This window comes from Crassostrea angulata, chromosome 7, assembly GCF_025612915.1.
Source record: "Crassostrea angulata isolate pt1a10 chromosome 7, ASM2561291v2, whole genome shotgun sequence".
Taxonomy (NCBI): Eukaryota; Metazoa; Mollusca; class Bivalvia; order Ostreida; family Ostreidae; genus Magallana; species Magallana angulata.
In genome coordinates this window covers 46,848,878-46,873,381 of record NC_069117.1, presented here as the reverse complement: position 1 = coordinate 46,873,381, position 24,504 = coordinate 46,848,878, and the positions used below count along the sequence as shown (strand labels likewise).

At 30.9% G+C, this 24,504-nt stretch overlaps 1 long non-coding RNA gene across 4 annotated transcripts in view; it reads left to right on the top strand.

The window, feature by feature from the left end:
• LOC128155195 (uncharacterized) overlaps nucleotides 1-24,504 on the top strand; it is a 32,529-nt gene that overhangs the window by 1,078 nt on the left and 6,947 nt on the right. The gene's annotated exons all lie outside the window — the stretch shown is intronic.

The window sequence follows — 24,504 nt, the reverse complement described above, 5'->3', positions numbered from 1 at the left end:
ATCTTTAATGAACAAATTGTTATAAAACTATTTATTTACAACTATTTTGATTTCCATAATCATGTTTTACAGCCATTTGAAGAAAACATTGATTAGTTCATGATTAATGATCATTCATTAATCGGTCATAATCCGTAAGTTTTTTTGTGAAACGCAGCCCTGGTATTCATGATAAAACAATCAGAGTCTGTATCATAAAATATGTAAAATTAATCTTAACATATCAGATAATTAATATATAAACCAAACACAAGCACATCAGATAAATCATTATTTTAGTTACATGCATGTTTGGCTAATAGTATATGGGGGAAAAAATGCCAATTTTTGTTTGCTTCCTACTATTTATAATCATTAACGTTGGGAGATACACACTTCCTACATCGCAAAACAGTTTACAAAAAGGCCTCAGCTGTCAACTGTTAATTTATTTTAGGATAATTAACCAGCTATTGGGTTCAAGAAATGAACTCAATGTATACCCAGGTTATACGAGTACAACTTGGGTGGTTATTGAGTTCAATCCTTATAATTTAATTTTCTGTAATTTAATGTACAAATTGAGCGCGTTTTACTTTTTAAAATGAGACAAGAAATTATATTGACTCAAGCGTCAAATGGGCCGCTAAAACATAATTGTTGTATGAATCATCATTGGCTGTTTACATTAAAAACACACCACAAAGAAAATAACGAGTTGGTTGTACTAATTTTAATGGTAGATTTAATTTTAATTACTATATTTTCAGCAACTCGTTTTGAATTTTGACATTTTACTATTATTATTAAGAATAGAGTTTGATCGGTGCGTCTTTTTACCCCAATGAACCCCAATGATACCCCAATGAACCCCAATGATACCCCAATGATACCCGAATGAACCCCAATGATACCCCAATGAACCCCAATGCTACCCCAATGATACCCAAATACACCGAATGATACCCCTATGATACCAAATGATACCCCAATGAAAATTTGCAGAACTTGCGCCGGGTCACTGGTCCAAGACACGTTGAACAGCTAACTAGGGATGATCTAATCATGCCGTAGACAGAAAACTTTTCACATCAATAAACTCTATCCTTATTTAGATTTTTGTGAAATTTCAAGAGCTAATCTTTGTTCCTAAACGAATAAGAGAAAATGTCTCAATAATTACTGAAAAACTCTCGTATATGGGTCCGCACGTATATAAAGCACTAAAAATGGATAGCGACACGAAAAATTGAAATTGTAAAAATTCGCGTCGTTAGCCATTTTCAGTGCTCTATATATTCAATTTCCTGGCTTAGTATCTATAGATATCATTGGACCCGACACGTTAAAGGTGCCTTGTGTTATTAATATTGGGGATATGTTTTGTATAATTTAATAAATGTATACAATGTACTTTGATAATAATAGTCATTTGATAATAACTAGAGGTACTGCGAGCAAGCTCACAAATGAAAATATTAAAACTGAAGTCTTTCTCTAATGGAAAAGAATCGATATGTCTCTTTTTCTTAAAGTTATGTTGAACTAGCACCAATGACCAAAGCTCCCATCAGGACATAATTACAGGTCACAAACAATCTTTGAGTCAAATTTTAGCTTAAAAAATTCTAATCATTTCCCATTACAAAATATGGCCCAATCGGTGAAAAAACGGCACGTAGTTGAAATTTCATTTGTGTAACATGTTGTTACATTAAATTCATTAAGTGTATCAATTATGAACATCATTTGGGTATTTCAAAGTTCATTGGGGTATCATTGGGGTTCATTGGGGTATCATTGGGGTATCATTGGGGTTCATTGGGGGTATCATTGGGGTTCATTGGGGTATCATTGGGGTTCATTGGGGTAAAAAGACGCACCCCCATTTCATGTGAAAACGCTGTTTGAACTTAATTCATGACAATGGATTTTACAACATTTTTACAACATTTAAATGAAACGACAAGCGCGGATTGATACATTTTCTCTCGAAATTGTTTTAAAGAAAGATAAATAATTAGTATAGTAAAAGTTCTATAAATTAAAACTTTAATTTTTGGTTTCATATTACAATTTGCCAGAGCTTTTTGAGCACGCATTTCTTTTTCATTTTTATTATGATTTAAAACTACTGTATCAAAGCATCAGCTATCAAAATATGGGTAAATCAAAACTCGATTTTTTAAACAGTAAATTGCACGAGTTGTATACCTGTGTGTTTAATTGAAATTATCTTAGTCATTTTAGAAAAGAAAAAAGATAAAAGAAAAGTTTACATCGCGGACCAGGACAAAGCCAACAGGAGACCTCAGACAAATCGTTAAGAAAAGTTTAGAAAATCTCATTTAAGCTTTTAGCTCTTAACTGTTATGAGAGATGAAAACCCTTAAGGGTCCTCCACAACCTGGGAAAAGTTTTGCATACCAGCCCATTATTCTAAATTACTTAAAGATATGGATTTTTAGCATGTGTTAGACTTAAAAATGACCAAAATTATTTTCAATTTTGGGGGAAAAGTAATTTTTTTTATTAAATTTTACTCATGAATCATGAAAACAAAAGTCCCTGATGTAGGTAATCGAACTCGGAATCAGTGGGTTGGTAGACCAAATCTAAACCAATTGCAACACAGAGATGGCAATATAAACTGTTTAACAATGCGTTCAAATTGCCATGTTGTGACGTACTGTCATAAAAGTAGAAGTCACGGGTGTCGAGGATCCTTTACTTCAGTCATATGCGCAACTTTTAAAAACACTAAATTTGAAGTCCTTGCTATAACTATGCATCTTAAAACACTATATGACGCATAAATAGTATCAGACTCGGGGAAGTACAGTTAAGTATCTAACAAATAACCGATAACTTATAAGTGATGTTTGTATCACAATTAAGAGGACTGTTATTTCCGTTTTCTTAATTTTTATCATATGATATTGAATGTACTGTTTTTTGGAATATAAAATACACATTAGTAATGTTATACTCGGCCTTCTTATTGAAAGTTGTGGTAGATTTAAACAATCAAATGCTTTCTGTGGTGATTCATGCGGGATATGAAGGTGGTGACATTTCAGAAAAAGAATACATAACCCATGTTTACGATTATGTACTTTTTCTGCAAGTATCGCTACATTTATAACCTGCATGAATCATCAAAGATAGCATTTCATTGTTTGTATTTACATCTTTCCCTAAGAAATTCATAAATTGATTGTAAAAAGTAAGAACATTTTCGACGTTTTCGTTAATGTACCTCAGTATGTTAAATAAGAGAAACAACGAAATCGCCTTCTATGGAAATTTGAGTCTGACATCATCATGGTTATTTTGTGCAGTCCGTGATTTTTCTTCAGTTGCTGGAGGTTTCAACCAATCGATTAAAGGGGCGTGTAAATTTCAGTCTAGTCAGTTCACACAGGACTATGAATGACCAATCAGTTTCCGTAAGAAATAGAGGGAATCATACTTGGTAGATGCAAATATGTATACATAACATTATCGCTGACCGCCCCCTGGCTGTCTGTCTCTCTAGTTTAACATATTAGTACTTTTCTTCATTCACCATGTTCACTTATCTATTAATATAAAGCCCATCCCTTCTGCAGTTAGCAAAGCATCTTTTGAGTAGGGTTGGTTGTGTGTTGTAAATGCAATAAGGTTAAGGATATTTTATTTTCACCAAAATCCAACTTTAACTGAAAACAATGTATTTATTTAAAATATTTCTATGTTCTTATCTTACAGGAGCAATTGCTATACAATCATATTTCAATAAAAATAAAAACGAAATTGTGTAGTTCAAGACACATTTCATCAAAAACTTTCAGATTGTTTAGCTGTAAAACGATTTGTTTATTTATTGATCGTATCATGCAATTTAATTTATCAGAAAATAAAATTGAAATAATTATGGTCGCGATCATTACAAAAAAAGATTTTTAATTAATCCATGAAATAAAACATAGTTGAAATAGTTGAAAAAAATTCTTGTGCAGACGCTAATTTTATCTTTTATCGTTACTTTGAAGTTATCTTGAATTAATTCTGTAATGGTCATATCTCTGTGAAAAATAGTATTGTCTAGACACTTTTTTGACCCAATGTAGTTAATGATTTATTTTACCAAATGATTGTCATTGAGTTTAGGATTTAAGTGATCTAAAATATAGTTTTTGACAAGCTCATTGCAGATCTTTGAGTAAAATCTATGCAATGACTCTTAATTTTACTAATTTGATACTATCCGCCATCTAGCAAATTTACCTAGATGGTTATAGTAAAATAAGTCAAGAGTTTTGATCCATGGATAGAGACGATGGATGTCGGTGTGAAAAGTCACCATATTCGCTCCCTTATCGTAAAGCTGTACGTCAAGTTCCTCAAATAATGAGTTCTTAGCTTTACCTGTTCTTTTATTAAGTTTTTTTTGGTAAGCTGGACCTTGGATACTCTGATATAATTCTTGTCCACGAAGGATCCAACTTCGGCACGTCTGTCATATCCACCATTTTGGCGGGAAATATGCCTCTTAGGAGATTGGAAAAAGTCCAAAGTAGGCGGTTTAACAGAAAATCTTCTTGTTTGACAGCGTGTAGGTAAATGTTGGAATCACAATGAAGATTTGAAACCGTTATTTACATTAAAATAAGGCTAGGACAGTGTTAAAAACAGAATTTTTAGCGCACATCATTTCCAAGGTGCGCCATTTTAGCATCCCGAGCGCTATATAAGACACATTCTATCAATATATGTTATGTTATATATATGTTATAGGCTTTTTTGTAAAGTGTACATAACTAAAAAAATACCACTATTCTGAGCCTGGTTTTACCTTTAAAATACACGAAAACCCATGAGCTTCCCAGACCCCCTGCCTCAATAATTTTATCCACGCCCCCCCCCCAACTACAAATCCTGTATCCGCCCCTGCACATTGATCCGATAGATTTTTATCGCCGTCAGTAAATTTTGACACATAATTCATAGTACCAATGGTTTCCAACCTCACGTTCTCGCGATAATCAAAGTAATAATTTTGAGAAGCATATAAGATGTGTGATTTTAAGAACATCATGCTTTTTAAGTAAATAAAACAGTGTAGTTCGCGTACTTTTATTTCTCAGGGGAGTTTTAAAGAGTCAGACGAAACTTAACCGTGAAATTTGACGTCACAATAAGGGGAAATAACTCTAATTGAAGTTATTGTAAATCTGCTAAAATTACCAAAATCCTATCGAAATCTTGCAAAGCTAAAGAATGAGGACATTTCTACAGATACAGGAAACAGTTGTAACTTGCACTCATTTGGATGAATGCTCACATCTTTTTATTCACTATGATTATGGTAATTTCCTGGAACGTACACTAGCATCGCCTTTTTTTAAAATGGGGTGGGTGGGTGGATGGCTCATCCAAAAAATTTTTACGAGCAAAAAGAAAAAAAAATCATGAAAATTCTAATCCTTCAGGTCTTTAGCAGTTCAATGGTTTCTTTATTTTCACTTCCATTTATTACATGCTTCAAATTCCAAAAAGGGGGGGGGGGTGCAATTCCATGTTCTCTTAATATGATAAGCAAATATTTTTTAAGCGTAAATTAAAGAAAAAATTTAAAAAAATTTTTTTTTTAAAAAGTGGAGGAAGCAAATCCAAGATAAGTCGATTTTCTATGTGTAAATTGAAAAAGAAAATTAAATATTATTTTTTTAACATGGGGAGGGGGGGGGGTCGACATGCTCTATAATGATTCAATTTTTATATGCAAGTTTACGAAAAAATGTCTACTGCAAAAAGGGGGATAAACCGACGTTACAATCACTTTAAAAGAGGAGATACAGAGCAATGAACATTTATATTAAAATCTTTATTATTCAACAACATTGTATGTGAGATTGAATTATAATTGTTTTACTTATAAATAAATAAATTATAACAAATCTTATAAGCTATGAATAATGAAAATTTACTGAAAAAATGGTATGTTTTATTTTATTTTGCAATCAAATTCATTTACGTTGTTAATTTTATTTTTATTGATTTATCATAATTCATTGTTTGACCACATGCTATGCTCGCCCCAACAGTCGCACCGTAAAACATATTATTTGGCTTCACTACTGATTGATAAAAATTCAGGTGCCTTTGGTGTATCAATAAATAATTGCTTGAAAAAACGATAAGCGCATCAGTCCAAGCATTTTGTCATATTGTCATATTGGCCATACCATAGAGCCTGTTTTTTAAAATGGTCTTATTACGAGAAACTAAAAGTCTCATTGGAAAATGATGTAAACGATGAGCGTCCGTTATGAGATATTTTAAATAATATTACTGGTGTAATTTTCAACGGAGTAGTTTTTTATGACATGAGATATTACATGTATTTAAAGCCATCCTACAAGCATAGCGACGCATGTTTTGGTAATTATAAATCCACAGTAGGAGCGAGGATAAATGAAATATACACTCACCGTCGTTATGTTACCTATAAAATTAACAACTGTGTTGTTACCTGATAAGATTTAAGGATCGACGAAGGCGAAATCCAGAAAGGAAGCTGACTGAGGCGCATGAACGACTGCGCGAAATATTAACTAGGAATGATAACTCTAGATTGTACATATGAGACCAATTGAGGTAATAAGGAATTATCTTTCTTGGATCAGCTAGTTTTCTATTCGTCTCAATAACTAGACTGAACTCGTCGAGTTAGGTCTGATTAACAGCAAATGATAAAATAAATGAAGTCCCAGAAAAATAGATATAATCAATGGTATAATTGTTCGGGCAAGATATTTAGTTTTTTTTTTATTTAGTTTTTTAAAATGGTCTTAATACGAGAAACTAAAAGTCTCATTGGAAAATGATGTAAACGATGAGCGTCCGTTATGAGATATTTTAAATAAGCTAGAATTCCCCGCATACATGCGCATTAACAGCAAGGGTTTCATTTGTTCTTTTCCGTATCATGTACATAGGTGGTCATAGGGAAGAGGTATTTTTCATGTTGTGCAGCATTACCTGTTTCCTGGAAATACTGATAGCTGCGTATTTACAAAAAATGTACCAACGAGCTAATGTTTACATCATGATTGCGCTTCCTTGCATACTTTTGCGTTAGTTTCTTTCACTGGTTATCACTGGTAACTAATATGTATATAACACATATTCCAAACAATGAAATAATGCCAGTTTGTGTTTAATCTTTAATTGATGTGCAACTGTAAATTCCTGTGCACGTTCCATGCTTGACAATTGTTACATGAATTTATTTCTTCTTTCCGTTGCCGATTTCGATAAAGTAAGGAATATAAATTTTCTATTTTTTTTAAATTTGAAGTAAACATATCGTTTTAAACTATACAGACTGGTTATGATGGTTTATTTTTAATATTATTTCGATATATTATGCGATACATTTATTGATTAAACTTAATAAATCTAAAATATCTTTTATATTTTTGCATTTCGTTTATCATTGAAATGTATGATGTTTTTGATTGTGGTAGACATACGTTTATATTATTACATGACAAACTTCATAAAATGAACTAACACTGAATGGTTTTTAGCGTATATTACACTGTCATTAAAGAGTGAACCTGAAAACATTATGTCACTTATCAATGTTTTTATCGATATATTTGCATTGAATCGATTTTTCTCTCAAGATAAGTAAGTCCTACAATCTGTTGACCGTGGTACTTTATCTCAAAACAATTCACGTTTAATGTTGTTTAGTATTGTATACAACTTCCTTGTTGTATTAAAATAATGCTCTATTATATACATTTATATCATATCTTTTTTTCTTAATTCTTGACTTGCTGTCACGTATTTTATACATAACATTACTCATCCCCCTAGATTTTTTTAATGTACACATACTTTGCATATTTTCCATAATAAAAGACGAAGCGTAATCTCTCAATGTAATGATTTCCTTGTTTGACATTCTATTATTTTTACACATTATCTTGATGTTTTTTAACAATAATATTTCCTGACTTTTTTGTGATTATTATATTTCTGGCTGCCACACTATATAGATTTTTTCAACGTTTCAATTCTTAAATTCTTCAAATAACAAATATACCTTTTATATTTTGGGCGCTAATGGCCAGTTTTACAAATTTGTTGAAGAGGCGCCAAATCTGATCCTTTTTACCATAATTTCAGTATTTTCCCCTTGTAAAATTATTTTCTTTAAATATTATGAAACACTTGTAAAAATCAACAAACGGTGAATTTTAAATACTGTGGGGCTCCTGATACTAGTATCCGGACGATTCAGTTTACGAAATATTTTATTTTAAGAATAGATTTTTGTTTATTCGTTACTTTGTGTCATATATCTGGAACATCGCGTTCCGGGCCCATACGGTCTGCTTTTAATGAAATGAAAAAATTGCGTAGGCAAGGAATACCCACAAAAGCCACGAGCATTGGTCCCCCACGAACCGTATTTGTCACCAAAATTAACTATATTTTTCATGACCTCTTTGTCATAGATTGCCAAAAAATCCATACATGGTATTAAATGTATACCTTTTTAAAGTCTCTTAAAACCGGGATTATTTAGTGACATTTAAAAGTGTCAATTTCTAGCGTTTTAAAGCCCTCTTTAAATATTCTAGAGTAATAATATGTGTTTTGATTTGGTCAATCTGTAAGCTTAAAATAAAAATTAACAGAAAAGATTGATAACAAGAGGCCTATAGGCCTTAACGGTCACCTGAGTAGCATATAACCCATATACAAACTTGTCGAGGAGTCTCATATACACATTTAATTTGGTTTCATTCTGGAGTATAAAAATTATAAATTTGTAATGACGACCACCTCCCTGCCTGAAATCTTACAAAAAGACCTATGAAACCTATAATTTTGGCAAAAAACTTAAAGATCTGGTCTACAAAATCATGAATTTAAACAATATATGCATTAACACCTATACATCCATTTTGGCCCTGCCCTAGAGTCAAAACCCATACTCCAGGGGAATGAAATTAAAAATTTTAGTAGACGACTTCCTAACTGACATAATTATGAAATCAGTTTTTATACAGATGTGTGAGAATAAAGAAGATTTTAAAACATTATATGCATGTATGACTCAGGGGCCATGCATTTCACAATTTAGGTAGAGGACATCATAACCAAGATTTTTGAAGATTAAATACATTTTTATAATATATGTATATTGGCCTCACCCTAGAGCCTGAACCCCTGGCACAGGGGTCATGAATTTCACAATTTTGGTAGACGGCTTCATGGACATCATAATCATGTTTTTAACAAATATATATGGGAGTAAAGAAGAGGATTTTCTAAGATTTAATACATTTTTACTATATTGTCATATTGGCCATACCATAGAGCCTGAACCCCTAACACAGGGGCCATGAATTTCACAATTTTGGTAGAGGGCTTCATGGACATCATAATCATGCATTAAGTTTTTAACAAATATATATGGGAGTAGAGAAGAATCTTTTTTAAGATTTAATACATTTTTACTATAGGGCCATATTGGCCCCATCCTAGAGCCAGAACCCCTGAACCAGGGGCCATGAATTTCATAATTTTGGTAGAGGGCTTTATGGACATCATAACCATGCAACCAGTTTTTTCCTCACATTTGTGGGAGTAGAGAAGAATTTTGAAAATTTGGCTTTTTTTTTCATATTTGGCCCTACTTGTGGTGCCCCGGGGTGGTAGAGCCACGAATTTCACAATTTAGACTCCTCTTACCATAAATATGCCTCGCACAAAAAATGGTAACAATTAGCCTTGTAGTTTTTATGAAGAAGTTAAAAATGTAAATTTGTTTACGCACGACGCATGTCGCACGACGACGGACGAAAACGGATAGCAATTTAACACTTTTTCTAGATTTATGAAATACAGAGCTACCGTCTAATTTGATAGGTTCTTTTAATATAAGACAGAAATTAAAATGGGAAAACATATGAATTCTTACCTGCTTATTAATAGTTCTTTAATATTTTTAATATATAAATGTCCCGGCTTGAAGAAGAACTGCAGAATGCGCACATTCAGCGATTTGCAAAACATTAACAATATTCTTTTTTTTTATCGTGTTGATTACATCCTAAATTTATTGGTCGATGTCCATTAAATCAATCAATGGAGTTTTAAAACATATAAATCAGCGTTGTTGAAAACTTTTTCTTTATAACTTTTCAGCCAAAATCATAAGACGACAAAGAAATATTATGAACATTTCTAAATTATCTGGTCCTGAAGTTTTTATTTAACAAAATTTATTTACTTTACTTTTTCTTGTTCATAAAAAAAAATATTAAATAGTCCATTAATAGTTTTCTGAAAATCATTTAAGAAGGTAACTTCTTTTTCTTTTTCTTTTTCTTCTTCTAACCTGAAGTACAATATTCAACAATTTTACCAGACAATAGAAATAAACTTAAGTCAACAATGTCAGCGTAAAACTACATGAAACAGCATTTCCGATCAAATAGAATACATGCTCGTTTCTTTTATTTACGTTTACACCCCGGTAGCCTGACAGACTGGACGTCCATTTGCGGATATATCCATAAACAAGGCGCGCTCTGTTTCTTCACAGAAATACACTATCAACGGTATTAAGATTTCCTTCTTCTTCTCTACTATGTCTCCAATAAAGTCTTCCCTCCATACCTGAAAAGAAAAAAATGACTAAAACATGTTTAATACGTAGAAGTTTAAAAACGTAGATTCAAGTTTTGCTGTCACCATGATACATGTAAATGTCTCAAACCATTTACTCAGTCAGGTTTTTTTAATGAGATGTTGACGTTTTTAACATGAAAGACCCATACTTGTTTTGAAGGTGTTTATTTAAAGCAAACGAAAAACTTCTCAGCACAATTATCCAACTTTTTTGTTATGTTGCAGAAAAATGTTAAATTGCATTTGTTCGTTGTTTTTGACAAGTGTTATTGAAGTGGTCTCAATATGACCAATTTTCCCAAATGCATGTATGCATTTGGATGTAGTTTGAGTAATTTTAAGATTTATTTACATTTCCATTATGTCACTTCGTAAAATTTATTTTCTAACCATATATAACGTACTTTTCTTTCAATTATCATATACTTATATTTATATATTTTATATTAAAATGGTTTTCATAAACCACGAACTCCACACGTTTCCAAAACAAATAGCATGATTAACAATATTGAAATTTAAAAAAAATTTATTAATGTTTTTATCAGGTCTAGGCAACCTCCGTTTTTGGAGGATAGCTCAATTTCAAGATGGCTGCTGATTTTTACCATATATGGAAAGTCACTTTGCATTGTGAGTGAAATTATCTTCCATTTTTGGAGGATAGCATGGGTATATTTCAAAGGCTTCGTGCATATCTTTAATGAAAAAATGCAAGCACCAGACCATATGGGAAATAAAGTTAAGGAAATAAACTAATGATTGTATGCGGCGATTTGAAATTCTATGTATAGTATTTTCACAATATGCTTTGAAAGTGTGTACTTCCCGTGTTCAGTTTTACAAATGACATAGACTATTTACATCTGTTTCATTTAATCAAAATCACAAAATAGTGATGTTTATTCCTCATTAAAACATTAATGACTTAATTCACGTTTAGAGACACATAATAGATATCTTGATCTGCTATAGTGTACATGTATAAAGTAAATGTTTGCATATACCTTAGGAACTTTGTAGCTCTTATTCTAATTAATTCACAGGTTATTAAGTGCCATTTAAATTTAATCCCCTTCACACAAAAAGACATTGTTAAATTTTATTAAACAAAATGATACCATTTATGGATATCAATTATCCTGAATATTGAAAAAAATGTGAGAGCCCTGCAATTATTTAAACTTAAATATTTATTAAATATTATCAATAAATATAATTATTAATAGCTAAATAAGGTGATATTTTTATTGTCTAATAATTATATTTTATTCATAGTTAACTCCCTTTGTAAAAACAGAGTTAATTGCCCTTCATCTGAAAAGATCCACCAGGGGGCGCAAACATCTATCCTCCAATTTTGGAGGATAAAATCTATCCTCCAAAAACGGAGGTTGCCTAGACCTGTTTATTAAGGGATACACATTTTTTGAAGAATTTACACATTCAACATTGCACGTTCAAAGTCTTGTGCTTCAATACTTTCTCAAAGTGCTTTAATATTGTTAACCTACTTCACAACCACCACTTAAAAAAACAACAAACAAACAAGACTTGGTCGATTGATACTTTCAGATAAATCTAGATACATGTATATTTGATTTTAAAGAGTTAATCATCTTCGAAGACACTACTTTTGAGCCTTAGTTATAGATATTGTAAAAACAATTTCTGATGTCGCTTTGTTTTCAATATGTTTCATATACTGCAAAGCAAAGCCTTGGTTTTTCGTAAACCCAAATCAAACATATAAATGTATATCTCTGTGTATTAAATTAATTCAACCTCATGAATATAATTGGGAACAAATTATGAAAGACTGGGGTTACGAAAGCTCAGACGGCTCATTCGAGATTCAAAAAAAGAGATTCTGGATTCAACATCTACCGTTAAAATAACAATTCAAAAACCTGTGTTATACATATAGGACTATCATCCTGATCTTAGTATACATCATCCGTACATGATCTTATCTACAAATAAATGTCATATTATCTTTTAAACAACGTTTATATAATGATTGAATTAACTTTGATGAGTTATTCTTTACATAAATAATTAAAATAGTGATCAAATCGTTTGCATCGCCAATCTAAGTAATTTTGTTCGACCTCCAATTTATTTTTACCCGGAATGTATTTGTCCCAAATGTGTAAAAATCAGTTCACAAAGAAATCTATATAACAAAAGTTATCAGTGAGGTCTTACGAAATTCTCTGATATTATCAGCCTACCAAAATAGAGGTTAAAACGAAGTTCAGACACTATGTTCTTTAATCATAGAAGATTTATATAATAAATAATAATGAGTTATACACTCATATTACATTTTGAAAAAAGAAAGTGCATTGATGTGGTCCCCAATTTGATGAACCCTTATCTCATTCAAAGTGCGTATTTTTCAAAGTTTTATTCAACAAACTTTTTCAAATGAACTTATTTGCAATCTGTTATACTTACAATTCTGTTGATGATATCAGGACAATCGGCAAAATACTGAAGAAGTCGTTGATTATTGGAATTTACTGCTTGAAGGAGTACTGTCTGAAAAAGGATTATAAATTTATTTTTTTTAATATAGAACTGATTCACAGTTTCTCTGTCGATGAAACCTGATGCATGTGACCTTTATCTTTCTCTTTCCGTCAATCTGTCAAAACTTATATTTATTTTTTTAAGGAATAAGAAAACATTTTCTATTGTTATGGGGTGGTACTTTTGGTTGAGGCGTGATCAACTCCAATAAAGCCCGATTGGCTTTATAATAGATTTTAAGCGCTTTAACCGAAACTATCACCTTATAATAATCAAAGAATGATTTCTTATCTTTATGATAGTTTTAAGATCTGTTTGAAACTTCATAATAAGAAACTACAAATCAAGTTTTATTTTGTTAAGGTTAATTAACACGTATCCAAAATAATTTTAAACATGTCGATTTGTCTGATGTAATTAACATTTTCTGAAGATGCTTCCACACAAATTTAAGCCTTTCTAGCAAAATGGTGTTAGGGAGGAATTTTTTCATCTTAAAATGCGATTCCGATTGTGGCTTGGGATGCATAATTTTAACATTTGTATTTACGATGCGATGTGGCGTCCACACTACTTAAACCTTTTCTGGCCATTTGTTTTTTTTATAGCAGAAAGCCAACAATTTTTCAGCAATTCTAAATTATCTCTCCTTGATTAGTCTTCTCATTTCATTCTTATTTTCAAAATCCAATGGATCAGAAAAGCTTAAACTTGTTGAAAGCATCCTCAGGTTTTGTATACTTAAGTTTGTTTAAATCATGTCCATGGGTGTAGGACTTGGCCACAATGGTAGGGGGAGGAGAATCTTTACTTAAAATTAATTGGGGAGAAATTAAAAATCTTCTCAAAGTTGAAACAATAAACGGAGCTTGATGTTGTCCATAAGAAAACTTGGAGTATCGTTTAAAATTGAACAAACGAAAGCTGGAACACATTTTCACTTAAACAAATACTCTGTGATAAGTATGAAGTGATGCTTTTTTAGCGACAATTCTTCGTACTTTCTTTGTTTGCAATAAAGGAAATATCAGAACATCAATATATATATATATATATATATATATATATATATATATATATATATATATATATATATATATATATATATATATATATATATATAAAATATTATATAAATTATTATTTATATTAAGCACAAATCGACAGTATGTAAGCTGATCATCTTCAAAATTTTGCTAATGTCATGTGTTTTAATTTTTTTATGAAATTAATCGTTCTTCATGCAAAATGCATAAATGTAATAAAGGTTTCTGAAGACTAGAGAATAACTTTATTTTACATGCTATTGGAAATATACTTTTATGAACCAGGTTTGGGTACGATTACTTAAGAATGTAAAAGATTAATCATCGATTACATAGAAGAATTCTGTGTAATCGATTTTTGTAATAAATTATTAAATGATAACACTCATGTTTGGCCTGTTGTCGATTGTTTATAACATGTAATAGATTAATTATCGTTAACTTCAGTATTTTTTCATTAAACTGTGAATAATTCTTCTTCTGAACAAAGTCTATAAATTCTTTTAGTTGATTTGGATTTAGAGTTAAAGTTGTATTTTCATTATGAATGATATGAAAATGTGAGACGTCATATTTCAATCTAAATTAGATAAATCTTATATTTTTTTCTGCTTATTATAAGCAATATAAAGAGCTCAGTATTTTAAATTATATAGACGAGTTTTTTTTTTCTTTAAAATTTACGAGTTTGGATGAAATCTTGAGCTTGTACCTTCAACCATCGTAATTATTTTGTTATTATTATAATTTCTTGAAAAATAGATGTTTTTAATTTGAAAATTACAATAATTTGGCATTATGCAAAGAGCAAGTAGGGAACATTGCTGCATGATTTGAATAAATTGTTTTAAGAGCTTGTAATTGTTCTAATTTTATAGATCCAGTATAGATCTACTTTAATTGTTATTTAAACATTAAGCTGCTCATGCCTCGTTAAGTACATTGTGGATTCTTTAACTGACAAGGACAAACACATTTATTGACTCTTATACCCCCCTTTGTCACTTTTTTGGCAAAATAGACACAGAACACATATAAATCATGACTGTCTGTCTGTCTGTCCGTCTGTCTGTCTGTCTGTCTGTCTCTCTCTCTCTCTCTCTCTCATGGTCAATCATTAGATAGCTCTAGTAATTTTTCTAAGACACATTTGGTTAACTGATTAAACAATTAGCGAGGAAGTCTGAAACACATAGTGAATGACTGAGTATTTAATGATGTACTTATGTTACCCAATATATATATATATATATATATATATATATATATATATATATATATATATATATATATATATATATATATATATATATATATATATATATATATGTCTTATCAGGGAAAGATCACAATAAATGAATGTTAACGAATTATATTATAAACAACCGTTGTAGAGTATTTTACACGACAGCTGTTATATGCAATCCATTGACACCTCCTTACCCAAGTTTTTCTATTGTTTAAGGTCAAGATTTTGTAAATGATTCCAGAGTGTCTTTTTTTTGGTGCTAGAACCATTATGACGTCGTGATTGCTTTGAAGAAAATCTTTTCCTGTATTTTACGGCTTTAAAGGAATTATGTAGAAAATTGATCAATTTCTCGACATTTTTTGTTAAATCATGAGAAAAATAATCCCATTTTAAAGGGGAGGTAATGAGCTTGATTAATTCCGTTTTTGGAGAGATTATAGGCATTCTAGATATACTTCATTCCACAAAGCTGGACAATACTCCAAATTTTGTTCCTTATCTCTTTCATATTTCATTGAAAATGACAATTTAAAACATGATTTTTCATTGTGTTTTCCTAACATCACAGCCCCGATACACCCTATCAAACAAAACTATTGTTATGAAGCATTATGGAAAGAATTTATATCCTATAAACCAGTAAGAACTTTTCATTTACTAGATATTTACCTTAAAACACTTTTTTTCACAATTTGTATATCACTGTCTGATAAGACACTAAATTGGTGATTTGTTCTGATAACCCAAGCTCTAAATCATACCTTAATTCAATTATTTTTTTGTGATTTTTGAACTTTTATTAACTTCAAAGTTAATGTTTAGCTTCAAAAAAGGAAACTTGTCTAAATAAGATTGGTAAGATTTAGAAGACCTTATATCCTAGTTGTTTAAAATTGCATCCCATATACATAACTGAAATACAAAACAAAACATACAGGAAACAGGGTTCAATACTGTTTTTTATACTTATTGTTAAGCAATTTTTAAAATGAATTTAAGATTTCTAAAACGGGACCTTTTTATTCTTAGTAAAATAATTATTGACAGGTACCATAAGGTCAAGATCTAGTAAATGAAAGGTGCTTACAGGTTTATGAAATTCAAGATATACATTCTTGTAATGATGCTTCATAACAATATATTTGCTTTATATGTGTACCGGGGCTAAAGTATTTTGTAAACACAATGAAAAACCATGTTTTAAACAACCATTCTTATGAAATATGAAGAATAAAAGTAACAAATCTCGGAGTTTTGTCCATTTTTACTAATGAAATATATCTGGAATGCCTACAAATTCTCCAAAGACGGCATTAAACAAGCTCTTGACCTCTTTTTTTAAAAATGATGTCAAATTGAATATAGATACCGGAATTACTTTTCCTGTGATTAGATACAGAATGTCAAAATATTGATTTATTTTCTGCATAATACCTTTAAAGCCGAAAAATACGGGAAAAGATAGATTTAATAAATTAATAATGATGTTACAATGATAATGGCACAAAATGACAGTCTGGAATCAGTTTAATTTTGTTCAACAACCGCAAATATTAAGAACATGGAAGCGATTGAAAAATGTAATTTATTTAAGGTATAAAATAAATTACATACTGTGTTTTTAATCTATTGAATTCGTTATATAAATGTTGACCGGGGTTGAAAGCAACATTGATTATTTTAACCCCAAAAGGGACTAAATATTACCCGAAGCGAAGCGGACCTAAAAAAACAAGAACCTTTTTTTCCTTTCAAATGTTGTTGTTCAAAGAGCTCAATAACCGTTGCCATTTTAAGGCTATATTTGCCTCCTTAGATGAAGAGGTCTGACACCTGGTCTTTTTAAATACCTACAGTATGATGAACAACTAGACAAATTCTGTTGCACACGATTCAAAAGCATATATTTTCGAATTTTTATTTTTCAAAATAATGAGTATAATGTATGTTCCTTGAAACTCTAGGTAGAAATATGCATTTCATTTAGTTTAATTACTTAAAATAAGCTGTTTTAAGTATAAATTTATTTATCAAAGTTTTATATTACAAAATGCACATTGTGCTCAGCTGTAAAGAATGAAATAGAATTTTGTTTTAACTGCAAATTACGACAATAAAAATGTTTACTACAGCACAACGCGACGCTTGTGCCACATTTCGGGCAACTGGTCCATTATCAGTTATGTACTTATTGTCTAAAGGAAACATGGCAAGACTGATCAAAATAGTACCACGCAACTGTTGATTTATCAAAACATATGTACCATTTACCGGAAGGAAAGTTTATTAAAAAGGAAAATTGAATTACCAATGTTTTATGAACTGTCAATTATTATCTGACATATAATGTACCGAGAAATATTGTAATCAAAATATTCTGAAACATGTTACCTTAAACATGACGTCCATTTTGCTTAAACAAGTTATTTAGACATTCTAAAGCTAAACATGTAGTCGTGTTTTATGTATGACAGAATCCCCGGATGTAATGGCGGAGTAATCCAAAATTTCTTTTGCGGAGTTCGGTCGTTTCTTTCCGCGACATAGGTCGACGATTTTTTAAAAAGATAAAATGCATTTTTTTGTCTAAGACTGATTTGTGTTTTACCGAGGTGGGAAGGGGAAATTTAATGAAATATATTTGAACTTAACAAATGGAAAAGATCTTACCGATTTTTGCATTTCGTTTTATCATTGAAATGTATGATGTTTTTGATTGTGGTAGACATATGTTTATATGATTACATGACATACTTCATAAAATGAACTAACACTGAATGGTTTTGATGTACATTACTCTGCCATTGAAGAGTGAACTTAAAAAAAAATTATTAGGTCACTTATTAATTTTTTTTTGTTCGATATACATGTATTTGCATTGAATCGATTTTTCTTTTTCAAAATGAGTAGATTTCAAACTGTGTTTACAGTAAAATTTACATAAATTAAAAAAAAAAAACCCGAAAAAGTCCTACAATCAATTGACCGTGTTACTTCATCTCAAAACAATTATCATTTAAAGTTGTTTAGTATAACATACAATTTTCTTGTTGTCATAAAATGTTGCTTTATTTTATATATTCATATCACATTTTGTTTTTCCCCTAAATTCTTGATTTTTTTTTACACGTATTCTATACAAAACATTTCTTATCCTCATAAAGCCCCCTCCCCCCCCCCCATATTTTTTATGTACACATACTTGGTATATTTCCATACTAAAAGATGTAAAGTTATCTCTTCCTGTTTTATTATTTCCTTGTTTGACATTTTACGTGTATTATCTTGATGTTTTTTTAACAATAATATTTGCAGATTCTTTTTTGTAATATGTTTTTGGCTGTCACACTATATGGATTTTTTTTTAACTTTTCAATTTTAAAATCCTACAGATAACAACTATACCTTTTATAATTTGTACCAGTTTCAGAAATTTGTTAAAATGGCGCAATATTTCATCATTCTTACCACAATTTAAGTGTTTCTGCCCTTATAAATTATTTTCTTTAAAAATTATCAAAACACTTGTAAAAAGTAAGGAAACGGTGAAATTTTGAATATTGACCTTCTGTTAAGGAATTACTCCAAATTCGATTTTCCAATGCCTTATCTCTCTGATTTTGGCAGTTTGTGGCATACTTTAGCTTAGAAAAATAAATTTCATAAAGAATTAAGCATAAGCATCAAAATTGCTCGTATGTTTCTTGTCAATAATTCCTAATTGAAATGTCTTTCACTAATAAAAAAAAAAACCCCACATATATATTAACATCATAGTTTTGTAAAACTTCGATATTGCCATAATAACACTGTTATATTGCATTGTTTAAACATTTTTAAAACTTAAAAGTAGCTTTCTATCATTACACCTTCTTTATATAACACTTTTGACATGTACGTTTTTGTAACCGACATAGAAAATATCTTATCCATATATGGAAACATTAGAAAATATGATTGGAAATTTTTTTTCCAGAAAACATTACTGTAATGTTTTTAAATTAAATGCACATACTATGGAGTTATATTTTTAATCGTGAGAGTCAATGCTTGTAAGTAGTTACATTTTCCTGATTTGGGTGGACGTAATTTCGTTGATAGCAGGATAGGAATAATTTTAATAAATATGATACAACCCACAAAAGCCACGAGCATTGATCAGTATTCGTCACCAAAATATATTTTCATGACCTCATTACCATGGATTGCCTATAAATCCATGCATGATTTTTTACCTTTTTATAGTCCCTTAAACCTGGATTAATTAGTGACATTAAATAGTGTTAATTTCTAGCGTTTTAAAACCCCCTTTGAATAATCTAGAGTGATACTTTGTGTCTTGATTTCGTCAATCAGTAATCTTCAAAAAATAAAAAATAAAAAAATTGATAAAAAGACGACCTTTCATTATAAGGGTTTGGAAGAAAATATAAAGATGGTTAAGCTTAGGTTAAAGGGGCATGGTCACGATTTGGGGCAAAAATTATAGTTTTGGTTTTAATGTTTATAATGTTTCAGTAAGGCATTTTTAATAGGCAAACAAAGTTTGAGTGTCATTCGTTAAGTGATTTGCGAGTTACAGAGCTTGATATTCTTTGCAATGTAAACAAAGCCTTTGTTTATATTAGAATTTTGAAGTGAAAATTCAAGTTATAGACCTTAAGTGAATATGTTAAACGTTAGAAACTATTTATCTATGTTTAAAATGAATAAAAAGATAGACAAATCAGCATGAATTTTTTTTACTGGTTTATTGAACTTATGTAAACAAAAAACAGGGCACGAGCCTTGTTTACATGACAGAGAATTTTGAACCCTGTATCTTGCTTATATCTTTACGACTGGCTCTCAAATTTCATTTGATCATTAGAAATGCATTTCTAAAGCATTGTAAATAATAAAAACAGAAAAATAGAATTTGACCAAAACCATGCCCCTTTAACGTCATATTTAGCTACTCTTCGTTTAGTAACAGATACCAAACGAATGGGAGTGAATGTTTTCCTGTTCCACTGAATGTTTTGGTATCTGAATACTTTAATTTAGTTTACCTCAATTTTTTTTTCTAAATATACAGAAAGATTTATTCCTTGTAGACTGAATGATGTTCATCCTCATACTAGATTTTTTATATGATTATGCATAATGTGAGAATTTTTGGAACCTATTCAAACAGTTTTTCCAGATTTATGAAATACAGGGCTACCGTCAAATTCGATAGGTTCTGTTTATATAAGACAAAAACTGAAATATGAAAACATATCAATTAGGGCCCCGCTCTGCGGACGCCCTAAAATGATAAGTCCGTCCGTCTGTCCCTCCGAGATCGCTTTTCCGGAGCATATCTTCTCTCCCCATTGGCCCAATCTGGCTCATACTTCACTCACAGAGTGCCTTTTGGTAAAGGATGTGCAGTGACCTTGAATCATGTTTCTATGTCTAAGGTTAAGGTCATAGCAGAATCATATATAAGATTCTTGTCCGGGACATATAGTCTCTTCCTTTGATTCAAGCTGGCTCATACTTCACTTACAAAGTGTCTATGGTCAAATGGTATACAGTGACCTTGAATAAATTTTGTAGATCAATGGTCAAGTTCATATCGGACCACCAAAAATACCAGGGCATACATATTTTTCACTCAGCCCTAGCTCATACTTCTCATAAAAAAAAGTGCTTTTGAGTAAAGAGTGTGTTGTGACCTTGAACCAAATTTCAAGATCAAATGTGATGGTCATAGCAGAGTTATATGAAAAATCCTTGTCTAGAGCATACCCTCTCTCTCTTTGCTCCATCTGCCTCATACATCACCCACAAAGTGCCTTGGGTAAAAAGACATGCAGTGACCTTGATGAATGTTTGTAGGTCAGGTATCAAGGTCATATCGGATCACACAAAAATTTCTTTTTTTTCTCCATTTAGCCCTATTTGGCTAATACTTAAACAGATCTTTTTGATAAATGGCGTGCAGTGACCTTGATCCAAGTCAATGTGAAGATAGTAGCGAATTCCTTTATAATCAGTTTTAGACCATAGATAATTTACCATTTGATTAATCTTGCTCAGATTGAACAAAATTGCCTGTACGTAAGGGGTAATGCAATTGAATTAGAAGTTCTAAACCAGGTGGAAAATTGCTGAGTTATAGGTCAAAGCAAAATTCTCTGAAATTCTTTTCATCTTATTGTCCATTATTTAAGCGGGGCTTTTTGAAATGGTCGCCATCTCAATGTTGTCTAGTTCTTATTTTCTTACTAAACTTAAGAGGAGCATAGAAATGCAAGTCAGAATGTGCACATTCAACGATGTGCAAAACATTTACAATAATAAAAGAAATATCGTGTTGATTACATCCAAAATTTATTAGTCAATGTCCATTACACCATATGCAGTCTTTGTCGGTAGGCGGTAATTTGTAGTGTGGGGTTTTAAAAAATATAAATTAACGTTGTTTATAACTTTTTTATATATGTTTTAAGCTAAAATCATAAGACGACATAGGAATATCATGAACATTTCTGAATTATCTGGTCCTAAACATTTTTAATCCAAATTTAACTTTACATTTTCTTGTTCATAAAAAATATTAATATTAAATAGCCCACAAATAGTTTTCGAAAAAATCATTTAAGAAGGCAACTTCTTCTTCTTCTTCTTCTTCTTCTTCTTCTTCTTCTTCCAACCTAAAGATTTACAAAACATTAAAAATAAACTAAAATCAATATAAGAGCGTAAATCTACATGAAACAGCATTACCGATCAAATATAATACATGTTCGTTTCTTTTATTTACGTTTGCATTTCGGTATCCTGACAGACTGGATGCCCATTTGCGGATATATCCATAAACAAGGCGCGCTCTGTTTCTTCACAGAAATACACAATTAACGGTATTAAGATTTCCCTCTTCTCTTCTACTATGTCTCTAATAAAGTCTTCCCTCCATACCTGTAAAGAATAAATGACTAAAACATGTTAACGTTGAATTTTAAGAACGTACACGTAGATTCAAGTTTTGCTGTCACCATGATTTATGTCCTGAAACATTTATTCAGTCAGTATTTTATCAATTAGTTTTTGACATTTTTAACATCAAACCCCCAAACTTGTTTTGAGGGTGTTTATTTAAAGCAAACGAAAAACTTCTCAGCACAGTTATCCAACTTTTTTTTTGTTTTGTTGCAGAAAAATATTAGATTGCATTTTTTCGTTGTTTTTGACAAATATTAGTGAATTGGTCTCAATAATGACCAATTTTTACAAATACATGTATGTATTTGCGTGTAGTTTAAGTAATTTTAAGATTTATTTACACTTCCATTATGTTCACTTCGTAAAAGTAACTTTCTTACCATATATAACGTTATATTTCTTCAATTATTATATAATTTTGTATCCCCTTATATTTTATATGATTGTGGTTTTCATAAAACACGACCTTCATACGTTTCTAAAACAAATAGCATGATTAACATTATTGAAATTAAAAAAAAAAGATTGATGTACTTATAATGGGATATAAAAAATTCTTAAAGTATATATTAATTTAACATTATTGATTACATTGCACGTTTAAAATTTTGCACTTCAGTATTTTCTCAAAGTTCTTTGATATTTTAAATGTACATCACCATCCCCACTTTTAATAAAACCAAAAATCTTGAAATAAATCCAGATATATTTGATTTTAAAGAGTTAATCACATTTTCGAAGACGCTACTCTTAAGTCTAAGTTATAGCCATTGTAGAAAATTTCTGATGTGGCGTTGTTCTCAATATGCTTCATTTACTTCAAAACAATTAAAAAACTAGGACTATCATCCAGCACGCATGTTCACGAGACTTTCCTAAGATATGACCTAAGTGTGTTTCTAAGATATGACTTAGGAAAAAAGTTAGGAACATCCTAAGATCAACTTGGGACACGTCTTCAGATGTAGCTCGATGGTAACTTAGGAAAGTTAGGATATCCTAACTTTCTACAACCATTCTTATTCATAGAGATCAAATTTGGGAGGTCTCTAAGAACTCACTTAGTGAACAATGTAGATATAAGAAGAAAAAAGTCAATAATTTCATTCGCCAAAATAGAGAAAGTATTCGCGGAAAAGCAATTGCAACGCAGGAGGGGTGAGAATTTTGGGTCTCTCTCCACATTATTTTGTAAACATACATGATACAATAAATGACTATGTCCTCCCCCTTCTTAAGAGAGAGAGAGAGAGAGAGAGAGAGAGAGAGAGAGAGAGAGAGAGAGAGAGAGAGAGAGAGAGAGAGACAAACAGAGAGAGAGAGACAGACAGTCAGACAGAGAGAGAGAGAGAGACAGACAGTCAGACAGAGAGAGAGAGAGAGAGACAGAGAGAGAGAGATGGGAATGGGGTTATATTGAAGCTAACTGTCCCTTTCTTGCAAATGCAGTCTTAAAGGGGCAAATACGCAATAAAAATTGTAGCTTTCCCCTTGATTTGATTTTATCCTGTTAGGTGTTATGTAGTGATATTAGTTCACAGATCTTTGCAGTGCATGTTAGCACCATTAGAGAGGTACGAGAATGATTTCAATGAAATTGTCAGTTTTGGCAGGGGTTTGAAGGATTTAGAAACTACAGAAAGATTGAAATAAAGTGTGATGCATCTGTTTTTCTGTACATTATAATATTGTTGATTAAATGAAACATTTTAAACTAAGACTACGTTATATCGTTTTTAATACCTTTTCTATTTTCAAAAGAAATATAACAGTTTGCATCATTTTTTGTGGTTTGTGTAGGAGGAGGAGTAGTAAAATATTGGGGTTTTTTTTTATTAAACTACGTCTGATGTGATAATTTTTCAATGATGAGTATGAAACCTACATATAACATAAAAAACATACGATAAGTCATGCTTATATTTGTGACAGGATAAATTCGTACGGTGCTAGATAATTCATCTGGAACTGCATCTGTCGTGTGCAGAATACATACGGGGTAAGGGAATGCTGGCGTAA